Source organism: Hyla sarda, chromosome 3 (genome assembly GCF_029499605.1).
Source record: "Hyla sarda isolate aHylSar1 chromosome 3, aHylSar1.hap1, whole genome shotgun sequence".
In the NCBI taxonomy this organism is placed as follows: Eukaryota; Metazoa; Chordata; class Amphibia; order Anura; family Hylidae; genus Hyla; species Hyla sarda.
In genome coordinates this window covers 404299507-404317767 of record NC_079191.1, presented here as the reverse complement: position 1 = coordinate 404317767, position 18261 = coordinate 404299507, and positions in this window count along the sequence as shown.

The window sequence follows — 18261 nt, the reverse complement described above, 5'->3', positions numbered from 1 at the left end:
TATATATTTTCCCCCACAGCGCATATAGATATTTTACCCCTGCAGCACATATATATTTCCCAGCAGCCTATATATATATTTCCCCCCCCAGCAGGCCATATATATATTTTCCCCCTGCAGCGCTATCATAAGCCCCCAGCAGTACTATGATTGAAAAGCATTCTATTAGCAGCACATTGGGCGGGAAGCCAGCCGGCCCGATGCGCCGCTAAAAGAATACTTGTCTTTCATAGTGCTGCGGTGGCATATGTACATAGAAGTACTGTGGGGGCCAGATAACGCTATATGTCTGGCCCCCACAGCGCTTCTATATTCATAAGTCCCCGGCAGCATTATGAATGAAAAGTATTCTAACAGCAGTGCATCTGGCAGGAAAGTAAACCTGGCCGTCCCGATACGCTGCTGAAAAAATACTGGTCATTCATAGCCCTGCGGCGGCATCTGTATATAGATGCGCTGTGGGGGTCAGACATATATCCATATGTCTGGCCCCCCCACAGCTCTTCTATAATCATTTGCCTTGGCAGCGCTATGAATGAAAAGTATTCTAACAGCAGCGCATCTGGCCAATACTTTTCATTCATAGCACTGCGGCGGTATATGATTATAGAAGCGCTGTGGGGGCCAAACATATGGATATGTGTCTGACCCCCGCAGCGCATCTATATACAGGGGGGGGGGGAAATCATAAATATATAAATGGGACATGGGGGGGATAAGGGGACGCACTGAAGTTAAAAACCCAGCTGGGAGCCCTGAATGGCTACTCCATACTGGCCATTCAGGGCTCCCGGCAGGGAATTTAAAAATGAAAATAAAATACACCGTACATAGCAGGGGAGCGGAGCATGCCGCCCGTTCCCCTGTTTAATAACTTCTGATCGCATTGGGTCTCAGAAGTGAAACCTGGTGCGATCAATCCCTCAACCCCTATACTACAACCCCCAAACAGAGTTTGTTCCATGATGGGGGTAGTAGTACAAACACTAATGTAGCCTCCCCAGCCACCAGCAGACTCCCGCAGCCAGGGGCCTTCTACTCCCATCATGGAAACAAGTCTGTTAAATGATGAGAGTAGTAGTAGTCCCGGCTGTGGGAGTCTGTAGGCAGAGGTGTTACAATGGCCGTACAAGAGGGATGTTGTAACAGGTCTTAAAGGATGAATATGCCTATTATTTTGATGGACGTTAATCCGCCGTTAGCACCCGTTATTTAATCCGTTATTATACATCCGTTTTTACACAGAAAACGGATGTTTAATAACGGCTGAATACTCATAGTGTGAAAGGAGCATAAAAGTGTGTGAGAAGCAGGTCACATGACCTTCAACCCCCCTCCCCCCCCCCCCTCCACAGGCTACTAGGACCTTCTAGAGTGCTGTGGAGACCTTTATTTCAACCCTCTCCAATGGCTGGAACCATGGCTCAGGTCAGTGAATGAACTCCTCCAAGTTTCTCACCTGCCAGCAAGCTAGCTATGTAGAAGTTTAGCTAGCCTCGACTTCCATGCCATGATCTTTACCGCATTACATCCTGCAATAAGGAATTGGAATACAACTAACCATGTGTAACACAATCTTTTATACATACAGTAACCCCCCGACATGTAATGGCCCCGACATATGATGAAATCGACATATGATGGCCTCTCAGAGGCCATCGCATGTCGATGTAAGCATCGACATACGATGCTTTTACATGTCGGGGCCATCGCATTAACTGCTATCCGACAGCGCAAAATGCTTAAGCTGCTGTCGGATAGCAGTTTAAGCATCCCGGACAGGTACACTTACCTATCCCCGCTGCTCCGGGTCCACTTCGCGATCCTCCGGCATCTTCTGCATCTTCTCCAGGGTCCGGGCCTCGCTTTCCGGCATCGTTATTACATCGCTACACACGCCGTGCCGGCGCAGCAACGTAATAAAGTCACCAGAAAGCGAGGCCCAGACACTGGAGAAGATGCGGAAGAAGCCGGAGGATCCCAAAGAAGACGCCGATGCAGCGGGACAGCATCGGGAGCCCCTGGGACAGCATCAGGAGCGGTGAGGACGCGGTCCGGTGTGGTGGAGACAGGTGAGTATTAAATGCACTTTTTACATTGCACGAATCCCTCAACATACGATGGATTCGACAAACGATGGGTCGTTTGGAACGAATTAGCATCGTATGATGAGGGACCACTGTACACCACAGTGAGGCAAGCTGTGAAGACCCCTTTCAGTAGAGTTTATCTTAATGGACTTCTCCCAACAAGCCAGGAACAATATGGTGAGGAATAATGCTTTTTTCCAGCATGGCGGAGACCATGTCACAAGGCAAAAGTGATAACTAAGGGGCTCAGAGAACAAAACATATACATTTTGGGTCTATGGCTAGGAATATACCCAGGTCTCAATCCCATTGAGAACCTGTGTTAAATCCTCATAAAGCAGGCGGACAAACAAAGATACAGACATTGTGATAAACTCCAGGAACTAACTTGGCAAGAGTGGGCTGTCCTCATTCAGGATTTGGCCCAATAGAAAGGGCATTTATCAGTCTATTTGGTCAATAATTGCCTCCTGTTATGGGTTTCCAGGAGGAAAGCTGAATGTCTAGCACCACCAATTGGAGGTTGCTACCCTGTAATTGAAAGCTTTGAGAAGAGCATTGCTAGGGTTTATGTGCCAAACCAGAATCTCCTACAAAAGGAAGAGGACCAATCTATGGACAGCTGTCCCTCAGTATGGAGCATTGTGCTGGTTAGCTACCTTTGACATGGGTCTAAGGGGATGTATCTCCTTTAACTCTCAGGGATATTAAAAGGGGGTTTCTTTGAACACAACTCCCTATCAGATGTGAACCAAACTCATACAAGAACATTTTTATATTGGGAACTAGTCAAAGTCCTTTAAAATTTACATACCCTATTCCAGTATAGCCTTATGACATTGTACTATTGATACAAGAGAATCTATTATTGTAACTAATGTTGCCATTTGCCACCATTGTATTTTAGTCTTGAATAACCTTGGATCCACAAATTTTATGAGCATTATCTCTACAACGTTATGGAGGGAGCATTCATAAAAATCCTGGAGGAAATGTTTTGTTGTCACTAGAAACCAGCCAGAATTATGTTCTTTTTCTCGAGGAAAGCTTCCAAGGTGAAAACTATGTGGGGGGAGCGGCTCCTTTCCTAGATGGTTGTCTTTAGAAACCTTCGCAATTGTGATTTTCCATAGAATAGAAGCTTTTGTGATAGTGTAGACACAGTTAATAAGATCTGTATATCCAGAGAAAGCTGTTTTACTTACAAATACCCTGTAAATCAATTTTTAGTCCATTCGCTTGACATCAACTACTAGTAAAGTGGATTCAAAGGTGTTTTGGTGACAGAATCCCTTTATTGTTTCCCCATAGTGCATGTTTCAGTTCGGGGTTTAGGAAGTATGACCTTGCTAATATTCCCTTTTATTTGTTCAGTCTTTTTCACAATGAGAGAATTGATTGATGATGGATATGAAAGATGAATGAGGCGAGGTCGTGAACTTCTAGGTTTTCAACCCACAATTGACACTGAACAATATGGATTTCAGCTGCTTGTTTTGTCTCCCAATCCTATTAAGCCGCTTGGCAGACGAACGCTATGATATAACTTAGAAACCTTTTAAAATATCAACACTTTCATAGTCTGGATGTTTTATTGTTGTTAATAGTATCAGGGGAATTATGTGCAAAACACAAAGGATCTGTGAAATATAACAAGTGGTGGGTTCATAAACGCTTAAACATCACCACACCCTGTTATGGGAGGAGCCAGAGCGCTATAGCAGGGCCTAACAAATTTGTTAAGGATCTAGGAGCCAGAAAAAAAGTTAGGAGCCTGGATGCCGCATGTGACGTTATGTGACATCATATGATCAGTCATTAGTATCCCCTCAGCTCTTCCAGTGTCACAGTCATTAGTGTCTCCTCATCTGCCTTTACCACAGTCATTAGTGTCCCCTCCTCTCCCCACTGTGTGTCACAGTTATTACTGTCCCCTAATCTCCTCCGTGTGTTGCAGTCATTTCTGTCCACTTATTTTCCCCAGTGTGTCGCAGTCATTACTTTCCATTCATCTTTTCCCTCCTGGTGTGTATCAGTCATCTCCCCCTGTGTCTCAAAGTCATTACTGTAACACTCCTGTGAGTACGGAGAGTGACCACCAAGGTCGCTGATTGGTCATCCATTTCTTTAGTCTGAAAATAGTCCCACTTTTTTACTTGCTTGGAGCAATCTGGCCACATTAAACGCAAAACTTTTTTTTCAATCAAAATGAATCAATGGCCAAGCCGTGAGATTCGTTTTCTGACTAACCTACTGTAGTGTTTCTCCTTGTGCAGAACACCAGCTGATGTAAGGAGTCTTACAGGTTATCTATTTTCCCATTGCCTGGCCTATGAAATTCCCCAGGCTATCTGGTGGTCTCCTTAAAAAGAAATATTAGCAATATATTTGCAAAATATTAGAAATTCCTCTCTCACTCTGCTACATACAGCCCAGAGAAGTTCAGTGTGAGATGGGCAGTGATTGGCTGAGGCTACACTCTATACTCTGTGCTGAGCTGAGGTCCCAAATGCATTCAGGGGCGGACTGACCAGCCTGTCCGATCGTACATCATCTGAGGGCCCTGCTGGGTAAAGGCCCAACGCTGCTGCTACTGAGGATCCGAGACACTTGTCCCAGATCCCCAGCAGACAGCACTGCCTTCTCCGGTATGTGCGATACACGCGCATACAGGAGAAGGTGTCCCCTCCGTCTGAGTCGCATCTGCAGCTTACACAGAGGAAACGTGACCTCCGCCCCCATGCAGCATGCAGTACAGGCGCCGATGACGTCACTCATCGGCGCCTGTACTGTGGAGGGGAGAAGACGCGGGCCCCTGCTGCTGAAGAGATCGCTGCGTGGGACATCAGGGGAGCATAATTTTTTTTTTACTTTGCCTATACCTATGGGGAAAGGGGGGGGGGGGGTAACTATGCCTATACTTATGGGGAAGAGGGGGGTAACTCTGCCTATACCTATGGGGAAAGGGGGAGGGGGGTAACTCTGCCTATACATATGGGTAAAAGGGGGTTTAACTCTGCCTATACCTATGGGGAATGGGGGGATTAACTCTGCCTATAGCTATGGGGAAAGGGGGGGACTCTGCTGCCTATACCTAAGGAGAAAGGGGGTTAACTCTGATCCTATACTTATTGGGAAGGGGGGGGGGGTAACACTGCTGCCTATACCTATGGGGAAGGGTGGAGGCTAACTCTGCTGCCTACACCTATGGGGAAGGGGGGGGCTACCTAACTTTATACCTGGATGCCTAACTACTTACCTACATACCAGGCTATCTAACTACCTACATACCCAGCTACCTAACTATGTACATACTTAACCTTCATATATGGCTGCCTAACTACCTAGCTAGCCCTCTACCTAACTGGCTTGTCACCTACCTACATATCTGGATTCCTGATCTACATACCTACTTACATATTTACCTGGCTACCTACCTACCTGCCCTTTTATTGTGCAGGACACCAAGGAGGGCATTATTACAGTTTGTGGGCCTACAGATGGAAAGATTGTGTAGAGGAGGGGAGGGCACTGGAAAAATGCAGAGTCTGACATGTTATTCCTGCAGATGTTAAGAGATCCACATGGCGGTTTGATACGGATGGAGAAGAAAAGGAAAGAAGACACCGCTGATCAGAAAATACGTAATTGTGAGTCCCAAAATGTAACAGCAATCAGTTATATGGTATACACATCCTGTGTACAGCTGTTATCTACCGCCATATGGTCCTGTATATAATCATTTATATTGTATACAGATCCTTTATAGTATAATGGTCTGTGTATAGGGCAGTGTTTCCCAACCTTTTTCGGGTCAGGGCACACCTCAGGGAAAAAAATTTCCGTGGGGCACCGCTACCGAGGTTGATGAGCAGAAAAAAAAAAAAAGGGAAAAAACGCACTGCACTATATCTATTTATCAGTGGGTATGTAGTTTAAAGTGCTGCTTTATACAGCAACTCACCAATGACGTCTTCTCTAAATTGCAATATTGCCTTCTCTTCTCCATCCGGTCCAGGCCATCATCACGATTTCTTCCACACACAATTCTTCACCGTTAAACCTACAAAACAAACCTATTAGGCTCCGCACTTTTTTTTTTTTTTACATTGGTGACAGAGGGGAGTAGAAGAGTGTACATGGGTGACAGAGGGATGTAGAGGAGTGTACAGAGGGGTGTAGAGGAGTGTACAGAGGGGTGTAGAGGAGTGTACATGGGTGACAGATGGGTGTAGAGGAGTGTACATCGGTGACAGAGGGGTGTAGAGGACTGTACATGGGTGACAGAGAGGTGTAGAGGAGTGGACATAGGTTACAGAAGGGTGTAGAGGAGTGTACATGGGTGACAGATGGATGTATAGGAGTGTACATGGATGAAAGTGGGGTGTAGGAGTGTACAGAGGGGTGTAGAGGAGTGTACATAGGTGACAGACGGGTGTAGAGGAGTGCACATGGGTGACAGATGAATGTAGAGGAGTGTACAGAGGGGTGTAGAGGAGTGTACATGGGTGACAGAGGGGTGTAGAGGAGTGTACATGGGTGACAGAGGGGTGTACAGAGGGGTGTAGAGGAGTGTACATGGGTGACAGAGGGGTGTAGAGGAGTGTACATGGGTGACAGAGGGGTGTACAGAGGGTTGTAGAGGAGTGTACATACGTGACAGATGGATGTAGAGGAGTGTACAGAGGGGTGTAAAGGAGTGTACATGGATGACAGAGGGGTGTAGAGGAGTGTACTTGGGTGACAGATGGATGTAGAGGAGTATACAGAGGGGTGTAGAGGAGTGTACATGGGTGACCGAGGGGTGTAGAGGAGTGTACATGGGTGACAGTGGGGTGTAGAGGAGTGTTCATGGGTGACAGAGGGGTGTAGAGGAGCATACATGGATGAAAGAGGGGAGTAGAGGAGTGTACAGAGGGGTGTAGAGGAGTGTACATGAGCGACAGAGGGGTGTAGGAGTGTACAGAGGGGTGTAGAGGAGTGTACATGGATGAAAGAGGGGTGTAGGAGTGTACAGAGGGGTGTAGAGGAGTGTACATGAGTGACAGAGGGGTGTAGAGGAGTGTGCATGGGTAACAGAGGGGTGTAGAGGAGTGTACATGGGTGACAGAGGGGTGTAGAGGAGTGTACATGGGTGACAGAGGGGTGTAGAAGAGTGTACATGGGTGACAGAGGGGTGTAGGGGAGTGTACATGGATGAAAGAGGGGTGTAGGAGGAGTGTACATGGGTGACAAAGGGGTGTAGAGGAGTGTACAGAGGGGTGTAGAGGAGTGTACATGGGTGACAGGGGTGTAGAGGAGTGTACATGGATGAAAGAGGGGTGTAGGAGGAGTGTACATGGGTGACAAAGGGGTGTAGAGGAGTGTACAGAGGGGTGTAGAGGAGTGTACATGGGTGACAGAGGGGTGTAGAGGAGTGTACAGAGGGGTGTAGGGAGGTGTACAAGGGTGACAGAGGGGTGTAGAAGAGTGAACATGGGTGACAGAGGGGTGTAGAGGAGTGTATAGAGGGGTGTAGGGAGGTCTACAAGGGTGACAGATGGATGTAGAAAAGTGAACATGGGTGACGGGGCTTAGGGGTTGACAGAGGGGTGAATAGAGGGTGGACATGGGTGACAAGGATGTGGTCAGAAGGGTGGACAATGGAGGGTGAACATGGGCGACAGAGGGTTGGATGGGGGGTGGACATGGATGACAGGAGGGTGGACATGGCAGACGGGGTCAGAGGGGTGAAAAGGGGGTAAAAGAGGAACAGGAGTGACAGAGGGGTGGACTGGGGTGACAAAGGGACCGATGGGTGAACAGGAGGTTGGACATGGGTGACAGGGTAGACTGCGGGGGTAGACGTGGGGGGGGGGGTAAACATGAGTGACAGGGATGGACAGGGGAGTGGACAAGGCAACATGGATGACAGGAGGGTGGACATGGGTGAGAGGGGGGGGGTGGACATGGGTGATGGGAATGATAGGAGGGTGGACATGTGTGAGACGGGGGGTGGACATGAATGACGGGCGGGGTGGACATGAGTGCCAGGGATGACAGGAGGGTGAACATGGGTGTGGACATGGGTGACGGGGGTGGACATGGGTGACAGGGGGGTGAACATGGGTGACAGGAGGGTGGGCGGGAGTGAAAGGGATGACAGGAGGGTGAACATGGGTGAACATGGGTGACAGGAGGGTGAACATGGGTGGCAGGAGGGTGAACAGGGGTGGCAGGAGGGTGGACAGGGGTGACAGGAGGATGGACAGGGGTGACAGGGGGTGAACATGGGTGACGGGGGGGTGGACATGGGTGACGGGAGGAGTGGACATGGGTGACGGGAGGAGTGGACATGGGTGACGGGGGGAGTGGACATGGGTGACAGATGGGTGGACATGGGTGACAGAGGGGTGTAGAGGAGTGTACATGGGTGACAGAGGGGTGTAGAGGAGTGTACAGAGGGGTGTAGGGAGGTGTACAAGGGTGACAGATGGATGTAGAAAAGTGAACATCGGTGACGGGGCATAGGGGGTGACAGAGGAGTGAATAGGGGGTGGACATGGGTGACAAGGATGTGGTCAGAGGGGTGGACAATGGAGGGTGAACATGAGTGACAGAGGGTTGAATGGGGGGGGGGGTGGACATGGATGACAGGAGGGTGGACATGGGAGACAGGGGGTCAGAGGGGTGGACAAGGTTGACAAGGGGGTAAAAGAGGGACAGGAGTGACAGAGGGTGGACTGGGGTGACAAAGGGACAGATGGATGAGCAGGAGGGTGGACATGGGTAACAGGGTAGACTACGGGGGTAGACGGGGGGGGGGGGGGTAAACATGAGTGAGGGTGGACATGTGTGAGAGGGGGGTGGACATGAGTGACGGGGTTGACAGGAGGGTGAACATGGATGACAGAGAGGTTAACATGGGTGACCGGAGGGTGAACATAGGTGTGGACAGGGGTGACAGGAGGGTGGACGGGAGTGAAAGGGATGACAGGAGGGTGAACATAGGTGACAAGAGGGTGAACTTGGGTGACAGGGGGGGTGGATAGGGGTGTGAACATGGGTGACAGGAGGGTGAACATGGGTGGCAGGAGGGTGAACATGGGTGGCAGGAGGGTGGACAGGGGTGACAGGAGGGTGGACAGGGGTGACAGGGATGACAGGAGGGTGGACAGGGGTGACAGGGGGGTGGACCGGGGTGACAGGAGGTGGACATGGGTGACAGGGGGGGTGGACATGGGTGACGGGGGGGTGGACATGGGTGACAGGAGGGTGGATAGGGGTGTGAACATGGGTGACAGGAGGGTGAACATGGGTGGCAGGAGGGTGGACAGGGGTGACAGGGATGACAGGAGGGTGGACAGGGGTGACAGGGGTGGATCGGGGTGACAGGAGGTGGACATGGGTGACAGGGGGGGTGGACATGGGTGACAGGGGGGTGGACATGGGTGACGGGGGGGGTGGACATGGGTGACGGGGGGTGGACATGGGTGACAGGAGGGTGGATAGGGGTGTGAACATGGGTGACAGGAGGGTGAACATGGGTGGCAGGAGGGTGGACAGGGGTGACCGCAGGGTTGACAGGGGTGACAGGGATGACAGGAGGGTGGACAGGGGTGATGGGGGTGGACCGGGATGACAGGAGGTGGACATGGGTGACAGGGGGGGGGTGTACATGGGTGACAGGGGGGTGGACATGGGTGACGGGCGGGTGGACATGGGTGACGGGCGGGTGGACATGGGTGACGGGGGGTGAACATGGGTGATAGGGGGGTGGACACGAGTGACTGGGGGGGTGGACATGGGTGACAGGGGGGGTGGACATGGTTGGCAGGGGGGGTGGACATGGGTGACGGGGGGGTAGAGGGTGGACCTGGGTAACAGGGGGGGTGGACATGGGTGACAGGGGCCCTTGCATTTCGTGACTTCTGTGTCTACCAGACTGCTACAGGAGACAATCTGCCAATGAGACTGCAGACAGGACCAGTAGGAGGACCCCTGGTGGCCAATTTTTTAGTTGTTAATTTATTACATTAAATTACTAAATTTTATTAAGAAGTATATTAGAAAGGTAATTCAAATAGGCTAATCTATAACATATTATTTTTCATGATTAATGACAGGTACCATTTAAAGGTGATTTCTTGTACAGGTTTTAACAGTCTCGGATGACCACAGTGTCACAGTCTCTGCCCAGTAAACATCAATTGCATGAAATTTACATGACCAGCTCACAGCCCTTCCCTTTCAGACTAAACTCTCTGACTTGGCTGCTCTAAGGGCTTGTGATACTTCCCTAAAGAAGGGGAATGTGAAGCCAACCATCGAGAATAGTCCAAATTCCCAAGTGAAGTGAAAATTTGAAATCGCGACTGGTCAGGTATTTGCAGACTGGTGAAAACCAGTTCATGTTTCTTTGTGACAATAGTGCAGGTTTCTAGAAAATCAGTTTCATGACTGTATAGATTAACATTAGATGGCTTGCAGCGTGCTGGTGGGGGGGGGGGGAATTGTTTTCTTTGAAAATGGAAGAATTTCACAATGACTTGTGTAGCTTGTAATGCTTGTTAGTATTTAAGTATTTAGCGATTAGTTTATTGTTTTAAACAAAGTCTAAAAATATCTTACTAGTCTGGTAAGGTCTAAGCAGGATGCATAGGAGTAAAACTTTACCTGATCTGATTCCCCAGTAGGACAGATACGCTCCACGTGGGTCTTCAGCTGTGTGTCTCCAAATGCACTGCACCTAGCCCCTAAATCTTCAGACACTATGGTTTGTCAGTGTCACAGCAGGAACACCATTCCTATTAGCAAAAGTCCTGTAGGGCCAGCCCTTGAGTGGAATTTTGGGTGAGTTTGCACACTTTTTATTTTCCAGGACTTAACCCCTGCCTGGAACCATATGTCCTGGAATTTTGACGGATGACTGAACTTGTCCCCTAGACAGTCAGTGGGGCAGGGGTGCCCCATTCATTCAGGGAAGTCACTTATGTTCTTGTGGTCAATTTCACACACCTCAGCTAGTTATCTCCTATCCTGCGGCTAGGGAATAGCTTTTATGATAACACTTGGAAACAAAGTTTGATATTTCAGTTTCAGATCCCATAACAAGATTCGTTTAGACAAAATCAACTTAAATACGCCCTTAATAGCCAATTCTTGGTCCACCCCATTCTTGTTTCTTTATACCCACTAACTGGTATTCTTGAAGTGGTTGTCCCACCAACAAAACAATCCTGTCAAAATGGAGCAGTGGTCATGCCCAGGCATTGCTGCTCCTTCCACTGTCTATGGGGCAGCTGAAGATAGATAAAGGGGAGATGAGGGGTAAATGCTAGCTTCCCTGGTAAACTAGGGCAGAGAAAGGGCTAAAGGAGTTATTCCAAGATTAAAAGTCATCCCCTATCTGACTTCTGGGACTCCCCACCAATCACAAGAATGGAGCCAAGTTCAGCACTCTACAATGTTTGAAAGTCCAATAGAGAACGAATGGAGCATTGGCTGAGCATTTGTGCTCCCTCTCTATTTACTCAGGTGAAAACAGGCCTCCAATGTTATAATTGGTTGAGGTTCCGGTGGCCTAGGGCAGTGGAAGAAATAAAATGTTATACCTGAGGTCCAGTGGGTTACTCACCTCTCCAGGCTCGAGAGTAGTTGTGGCTGTATTCGGCTTTTCATTCTCTTGGTGCACTGGTCACAGAGTTGAGTACAAGGAGGGAACAGAGAAAACTGTGCATCTGTAACTAAGTATGACTAAGCAGACCAATTTATGTACAGATCTCAGACAGTCTACCCAGGAACTGATTATCCCTCACCAGTGAGGAGATTTTAAAGAGTACTGGTTGTTTAAAAAAAAAAAAAAAAAACTGTTGACATGTCCTAGAGCCATCTGAGTGTTCAGATAGTGACCAATTGTTAGAACGAGCAGGGAGAAAAGGGCAACTGACCGAGACAATCCCATAGACTTACATTGTAAGTTTGTCTTGCTTATCGCGCTCTTCTCCCACCTTGTTCTAGTTATGAGTTGCTGACTGAACACTCAGACACCGACCAATCAAAACTTTTGACATTTCTCTATAAGATGTCAATTTTTTTTTTTTAAAGGGGTTGTGCGCTGCTCCTTCCACTGTCTATGGGGCAGCTGAAGATAGATAAAGGGGAGATGAGGGGTAAATGCTAGCTTCCCTGGTAAACTAGGGCAGAGAAAGGGCTAAAGGAGTTATTCCAAGATTAAAAGTCATCCCCTATCTGACTTCTGGGACTCCCCACCAATCACAAGAATGGAGCCAAGTTCAGCACTCTACAATGTTTGAAAGTCCAATAGAGAACGAATGGAGCATTGGCTGAGCATTTGTGCTCCCTCTCTATTTACTCAGGTGAAAACAGGCCTCCAATGTTATAATTGGTTGAGGTTCCGGTGGCCTAGGGCAGTGGAAGAAATAAAATGTTATACCTGAGGTCCAGTGGGTTACTCACCTCTCCAGGCTCGAGAGTAGTTGTGGCTGTATTCGGCTTTTCATTCTCTTGGTGCACTGGTCACAGAGTTGAGTACAAGGAGGGAACAGAGAAAACTGTGCATCTGTAACTAAGTATGACTAAGCAGACCAATTTATGTACAGATCTCAGACAGTCTACCCAGGAACTGATTATCCCTCACCAGTGAGGAGATTTTAAAGAGTACTGGTTGTTTAAAAAAAAAAAAAAAAAACTGTTGACATGTCCTAGAGCCATCTGAGTGTTCAGATAGTGACCAATTGTTAGAACGAGCAGGGAGAAAAGGGCAACTGACCGAGACAATCCCATAGACTTACATTGTAAGTTTGTCTTGCTTATCGCGCTCTTCTCCCACCTTGTTCTAGTTATGAGTTGCTGACTGAACACTCAGACACCGACCAATCAAAACTTTTGACATTTCTCTATAAGATGTCAATTTTTTTTTTTTAAAGGGGTTGTGCGCTGCTCCTTCCACTGTCTATGGGGCAGCTGAAGATAGATAAAGGGGAGATGAGGGGTAAATGCTAGCTTCCCTGGTAAACTAGGGCAGAGAAAGGGCTAAAGGAGTTATTCCAAGATTAAAAGTCATCCCCTATCTGACTTCTGGGACTCCCCACCAATCACAAGAATGGAGCCAAGTTCAGCACTCTACAATGTTTGAAAGTCCAATAGAGAACGAATGGAGCATTGGCTGAGCATTTGTGCTCCCTCTTTATTTACTCAGGTGAAAACAGGCCTCCAATGTTATAATTGGTTGAGGTTCCGGTGGCCTAGGGCAGTGGAAGAAATAAAATGTTATACCTGAGGTCCAGTGGGTTACTCACCTCTCCAGGCTCGAGAGTAGTTGTGGCTGTATTCGGCTTTTCATTCTCTTGGTGCACTGGTCACAGAGTTGAGTACAAGGAGGGAACAGAGAAAACTGTGCATCTGTAACTAAGTATGACTAAGCAGACCAATTTATGTACAGATCTCAGACAGTCTACCCAGGAACTGATTATCCCTCACCAGTGAGGAGATTTTAAAGAGTACTGGTTGTTTAAAAAAAAAAAAAAAAAACTGTTGACATGTCCTAGAGCCATCTGAGTGTTCAGATAGTGACCAATTGTTAGAACGAGCAGGGAGAAAAGGGCAACTGACCGAGACAATCCCATAGACTTACATTGTAAGTTTGTCTTGCTTATCGCGCTCTTCTCCCACCTTGTTCTAGTTATGAGTTGCTGACTGAACACTCAGACACCGACCAATCAAAACTTTTGACATTTCTCTATAAGATGTCAATTTTTTTTTTTTTAAAGGGGTTGTGCGCTGCCCTGACTTTCGGAGCTCCGCTCACAGCGTCCAGAAGTTCATTACTCCGAATGCTGTGTGCGGGCTTCTGTGTTCGCAGATGCCGGGCTTGACGTCACGCCCGGCCCCTCGCGACGTCTCACCCACCCCCTCAACGAAAGTCTATGGGAAGGGGGCGCGGCCACTGTCACGCCCCCTTCCCATAGACTTTGGTAGAGGGGGCGGGCGTGACGTCACGTGGGGGTGGGCGAGACGTCACAAGGGGGCGGGCAAGGGGCCGGCGTGATGTCACACCCGGTGGCCGCGAACACGGAAGCCCACACACAGCATTCGGAGTAATGAACTTCCGGACGCTGTGAGCGGAGCTCAGAAAATTAGGACAGTGCACAACCCCTTTAAAGTGACAGTGCCCATTTAAGCTGCCCAACCATGCTGCTCTGCAGCTGGCAGATTTAAACAATGGGCACCTTGGATGGCCATGAGCCTGGAGCTCCTGATGGGCACCATTTTACTGTAAGCTAGTATTACCTCTCAAAAGGACCTAGCAGATGGGTGGAAAGGAAAAGGTAAAGTATAATAGGGCATGCAAGCTTAACTCACACTATGCAAGGTGATGACAATGACAGTCAAAACTAATGGAATTCCATAAAGAAATAAAGGAAGGACTATTCCATTGGTTGGTGTTTTCCATCTATTATATGCCATAGTGTTTTTTTTTTGGTTTTTTTTGCTACGTACATTAAGGAATTATGTTTCCTGTATATTCTATTTAGGTTTTATTTTCCAAGGACAGTAGTAGCGGAATGAAAAAGCGTATCATCTATAAAAGCCCAGACTGTGCATAGTATTCAAGTCAAAGTTTACAGGACCATTTAGCCCTATAAATGGAAACGTTCATGATATAATGTTAAGTGCATTCCTTTCAAAGAATTGTCATTTGTCAGCATGACTTTCTTCTAAGTTATATTAGCTGAGGATTTTGGTGATAAATATTTTAAGTAAATACCAGTGATGATATAACTTACCTTTAATGGTTATCTTGAATGGTTTTCTGATATTTTAGAACCACATCAATCTCTCAGGGTTGTAGGTTATATTCTTGATATCTACTCACAGCTTTAAAGTGGTACTCCGCCCCTAGGCATCTTATCCCCTATCCAAGGGATAGGGGATAAGATGTCAGATCGCGGGGGTCTCGCCATTGGGGACCCCCGAGATCTCGGCTGCTGGACCCACCTGTTGCGGCTTCCGGAAACGCTGGAGGCTTCAGCTCCCGACCATCTGAAGGAGGGCAAGAAGATATCCTGAATCGCTTAAAGGGGCGATGGCGTGAGATCGTGATGTCATGACTCCGCCCCTGTGTGATGATAGACTTGCATTGAGGGGGCGGGGCGTGACGTCACACGGGGGTGGAGTCGTGACGTCACGATCTCTCGTCATCGTGGTCGTGAGGCGTTAGGATGAGAGCCTCAGCGCTGCCGGATGCCGCAACAGGTGGGTCCTGCAGCTGAGATCCCGGGGGTCCCCAGCGGCGGGACCCCCGCGATCTGACATCTTATCCCCTATCCTTTCGATAGGGGATAAGATGTCTTGGGGCAGAGTACCCCTTTAAGCGATTCAGAATATCTTCTTGCCCTCCTTCAGATGCTTTTTCATAGACACCTTAACATTATGAAGAAATTTTACTATTTGGTCAAGTGGTTAATCTACTGATAAAGTAATAGTCATAAATTATTAAAAGATCAAAAAAGTGACCAAAACTCCAGATGAAGGCACAGGCAAAAAACATGTCGGGTGTGTCGGGTGCATCTCCTGCCTTGGGACAGGCATGGCAAATTAAATTTAATGTTGATAAATGTAAAGTTATGCACTTGAGCCATAAAAACAAACAAAATGTACAACACTGGATAAAACTACTACCGAAAAGGACTTAGGGGTACTGGTGGACTGTAAACTCAGCTTTAGTGACCAATGCCAGGCAGCTGCTGCCAAGGCTATCAAAGTCATGGGATGTATCTAGAGAGACATAGAAGCTTGTGACATAGTTTTGCCTCTGTATAAATTATTAGTCAGACCACATATGGAGTATTGTGTCCAATTTTGGGCCCCTGTATATACAGTAAAAAGGACATTGTTGAACTGGGGAGGGCGCAGGGGAGGGCGACAAAGGTAATTGATGCTATGGGAGGATTGCAATGTACAAATATATGAATGGACAGTACAGGGATTTTTCTAGTGATCTTTTTATACCTAGTCTGGTAACCATGACAAGGAGGCATCCTCTAGGTCTAGAGGTAAGAAGGTTTCACCATCATCACAGATGGAGATTCTTTACTGTAAGAGCAGTGAGACTATGGAACTCTCGGCCACATGATGTTGTGAAGTCTGACTCAACAAACAAATGTAAGGGGGGCCTGGGTGTGTTTATGGATACTAGATTTCTGAAGATATTAATTCTGGAGTCGGGAAGGAATTTTTTCCCCCCCTGATATGGGGCAATTGGCATTTACTTATTTGTCTTTGTCTGAATCAACACAGTAGGTTGAACTTGTTGGACTCAACTAGGCAACTATTATATAAAATGGAGTGTTGCATCCTTGATTCTATGGCATCACACACAAAAAGTTTTAAAGTAGTAGTCCAGTATTGAAAAACGTATCCCCTATCCTAAGGATGGGGGATAAGTTTCAGATCGCGCGGGGGGTTCGACCGCTGGGGCCCTCCGTGATCTTCTTTACAGGGCCCTGGCAGCCCGCGGGAAGGGGGAATGTTGACCACCGCATGAAGCGGTGGCTGACACGCCACCTCAATACAACTCTATGCCAGAGCCAGAGCACTGCCTTCTGTAATCTCTGTCTCTGCTGTATTGAGGAGGTGTGCAGGCCGCCACTTCGTGCGGTGGTCAATACGCCCCCTTCCCAGGGGCTGCCAGGGCCCTGTACAGGAGATCGCTGGAGCCCCAGCGGTTGGACCCCCGTGCAATCTCAAACTTATCCCCTATCCTTAGGATAGGGGATAAGTTTTTCAGGACTGGACTACTCCTTTAAGCTAAGGCTGTGACCTTGGGGTCGATTCTCTACAGCAGTTGTTTCAAACTGAGGCCCTGCAGATGTTGCAAAAGTTCAACTCCCAGCATGCCTGGACAGCCAACGGCTGTCCAGGCATGCTGGGAGTTGAACTTTTGCAACATCTGCAGGGCCATCATTTGAGACCAGTGCTTTACAGTTAGTTTGTAAGGTGGGCTTCTCGTGTAATATTAAAGGGGTTATCCACCATAAAGTTATTTTAGTACTTACCTGGCAGACAGTAATGGAAATGCTTAAGAAGGATCCGTGTTTGTCTTGGGGCTAAATAGCTGTGTTGCGAGATTACCATAGCGCAAAGGCTATCTTTTAGTGAACTGGCTATTTCCTGTTGGAGTTCATTCCCACAAACTACACCTCCCATGATTCCTTATCTGTAAGTGTGAGGTCACTTTTCTCCCCACCCCAACCATTTGAGACACACCTGTGATCCCCTCAATGCAGTAGACTGGTGTTTTCTAACCAGTGTGCCTCCAGCTGTTGCAAAAACTACAATTCTTGCAGAATGATCTCCCTCCCACCCGGCGGCTGCTCCACCCATTGAGGCAAAGACATGCTCCCTCTGAGCACCTAACTAGTGATGTAATGTCTCTGTTCACAATGCCACCTGGGAAAACCTGAGATGACAGTCATTTTGTCTGCTGTCAAAAATAAACATTGGGGAAAAAAATCACAGAAGAATTGCGAGACCACCATGAAACCCAGGTACAGACACTTTATTGTAAACTACACTAACCTTACAGCCCCAGTAGCATAGTCAAATAAAATAAAATCCCCCTTTAAGGACTGTGCTTTTGAGCTCAGCTGTAAAAGCAGGTAATGTGTTTGAAGATCCTAAATTGGTAAAGTAGAAGAGACAAAGGATTCTAAAAATATTGCCGGGAAATTAAGACAGTTAAATTAGATATTCAATGGTTAATGGAGTACACAAAGTGTACAGTAAGCGAATCTAGGAAACGGTGCAAATGAAGATAGCTGTTCAGTGCAAACCAAGTAAGAAAATTGTTTTTAATTAGCACCTTCCCCAAGATCTACTGATTAATACTGTTTGGTTTGGTGAAAAGCTTTCAGCTGAGTAATTTGTACAGCCATTACAACATTTTGTTAGACCAGGACTCCTGTTGTTAAACACAAACAGCAGATGATAATGGTAGATGATGAGTTTGTCATGCAACAATTTGCCTTATTAAACAAAAAAAAAAACAGAAAAAGGAAAAAAAAATGAAGAAGCTTTATACGAAACTCAATACAGTAGACAAGAGCGGAAATCACACATTTAGAAACCACCAAAATTGCTGTGTTCCCCACTAGTGTTTTGGTTACTT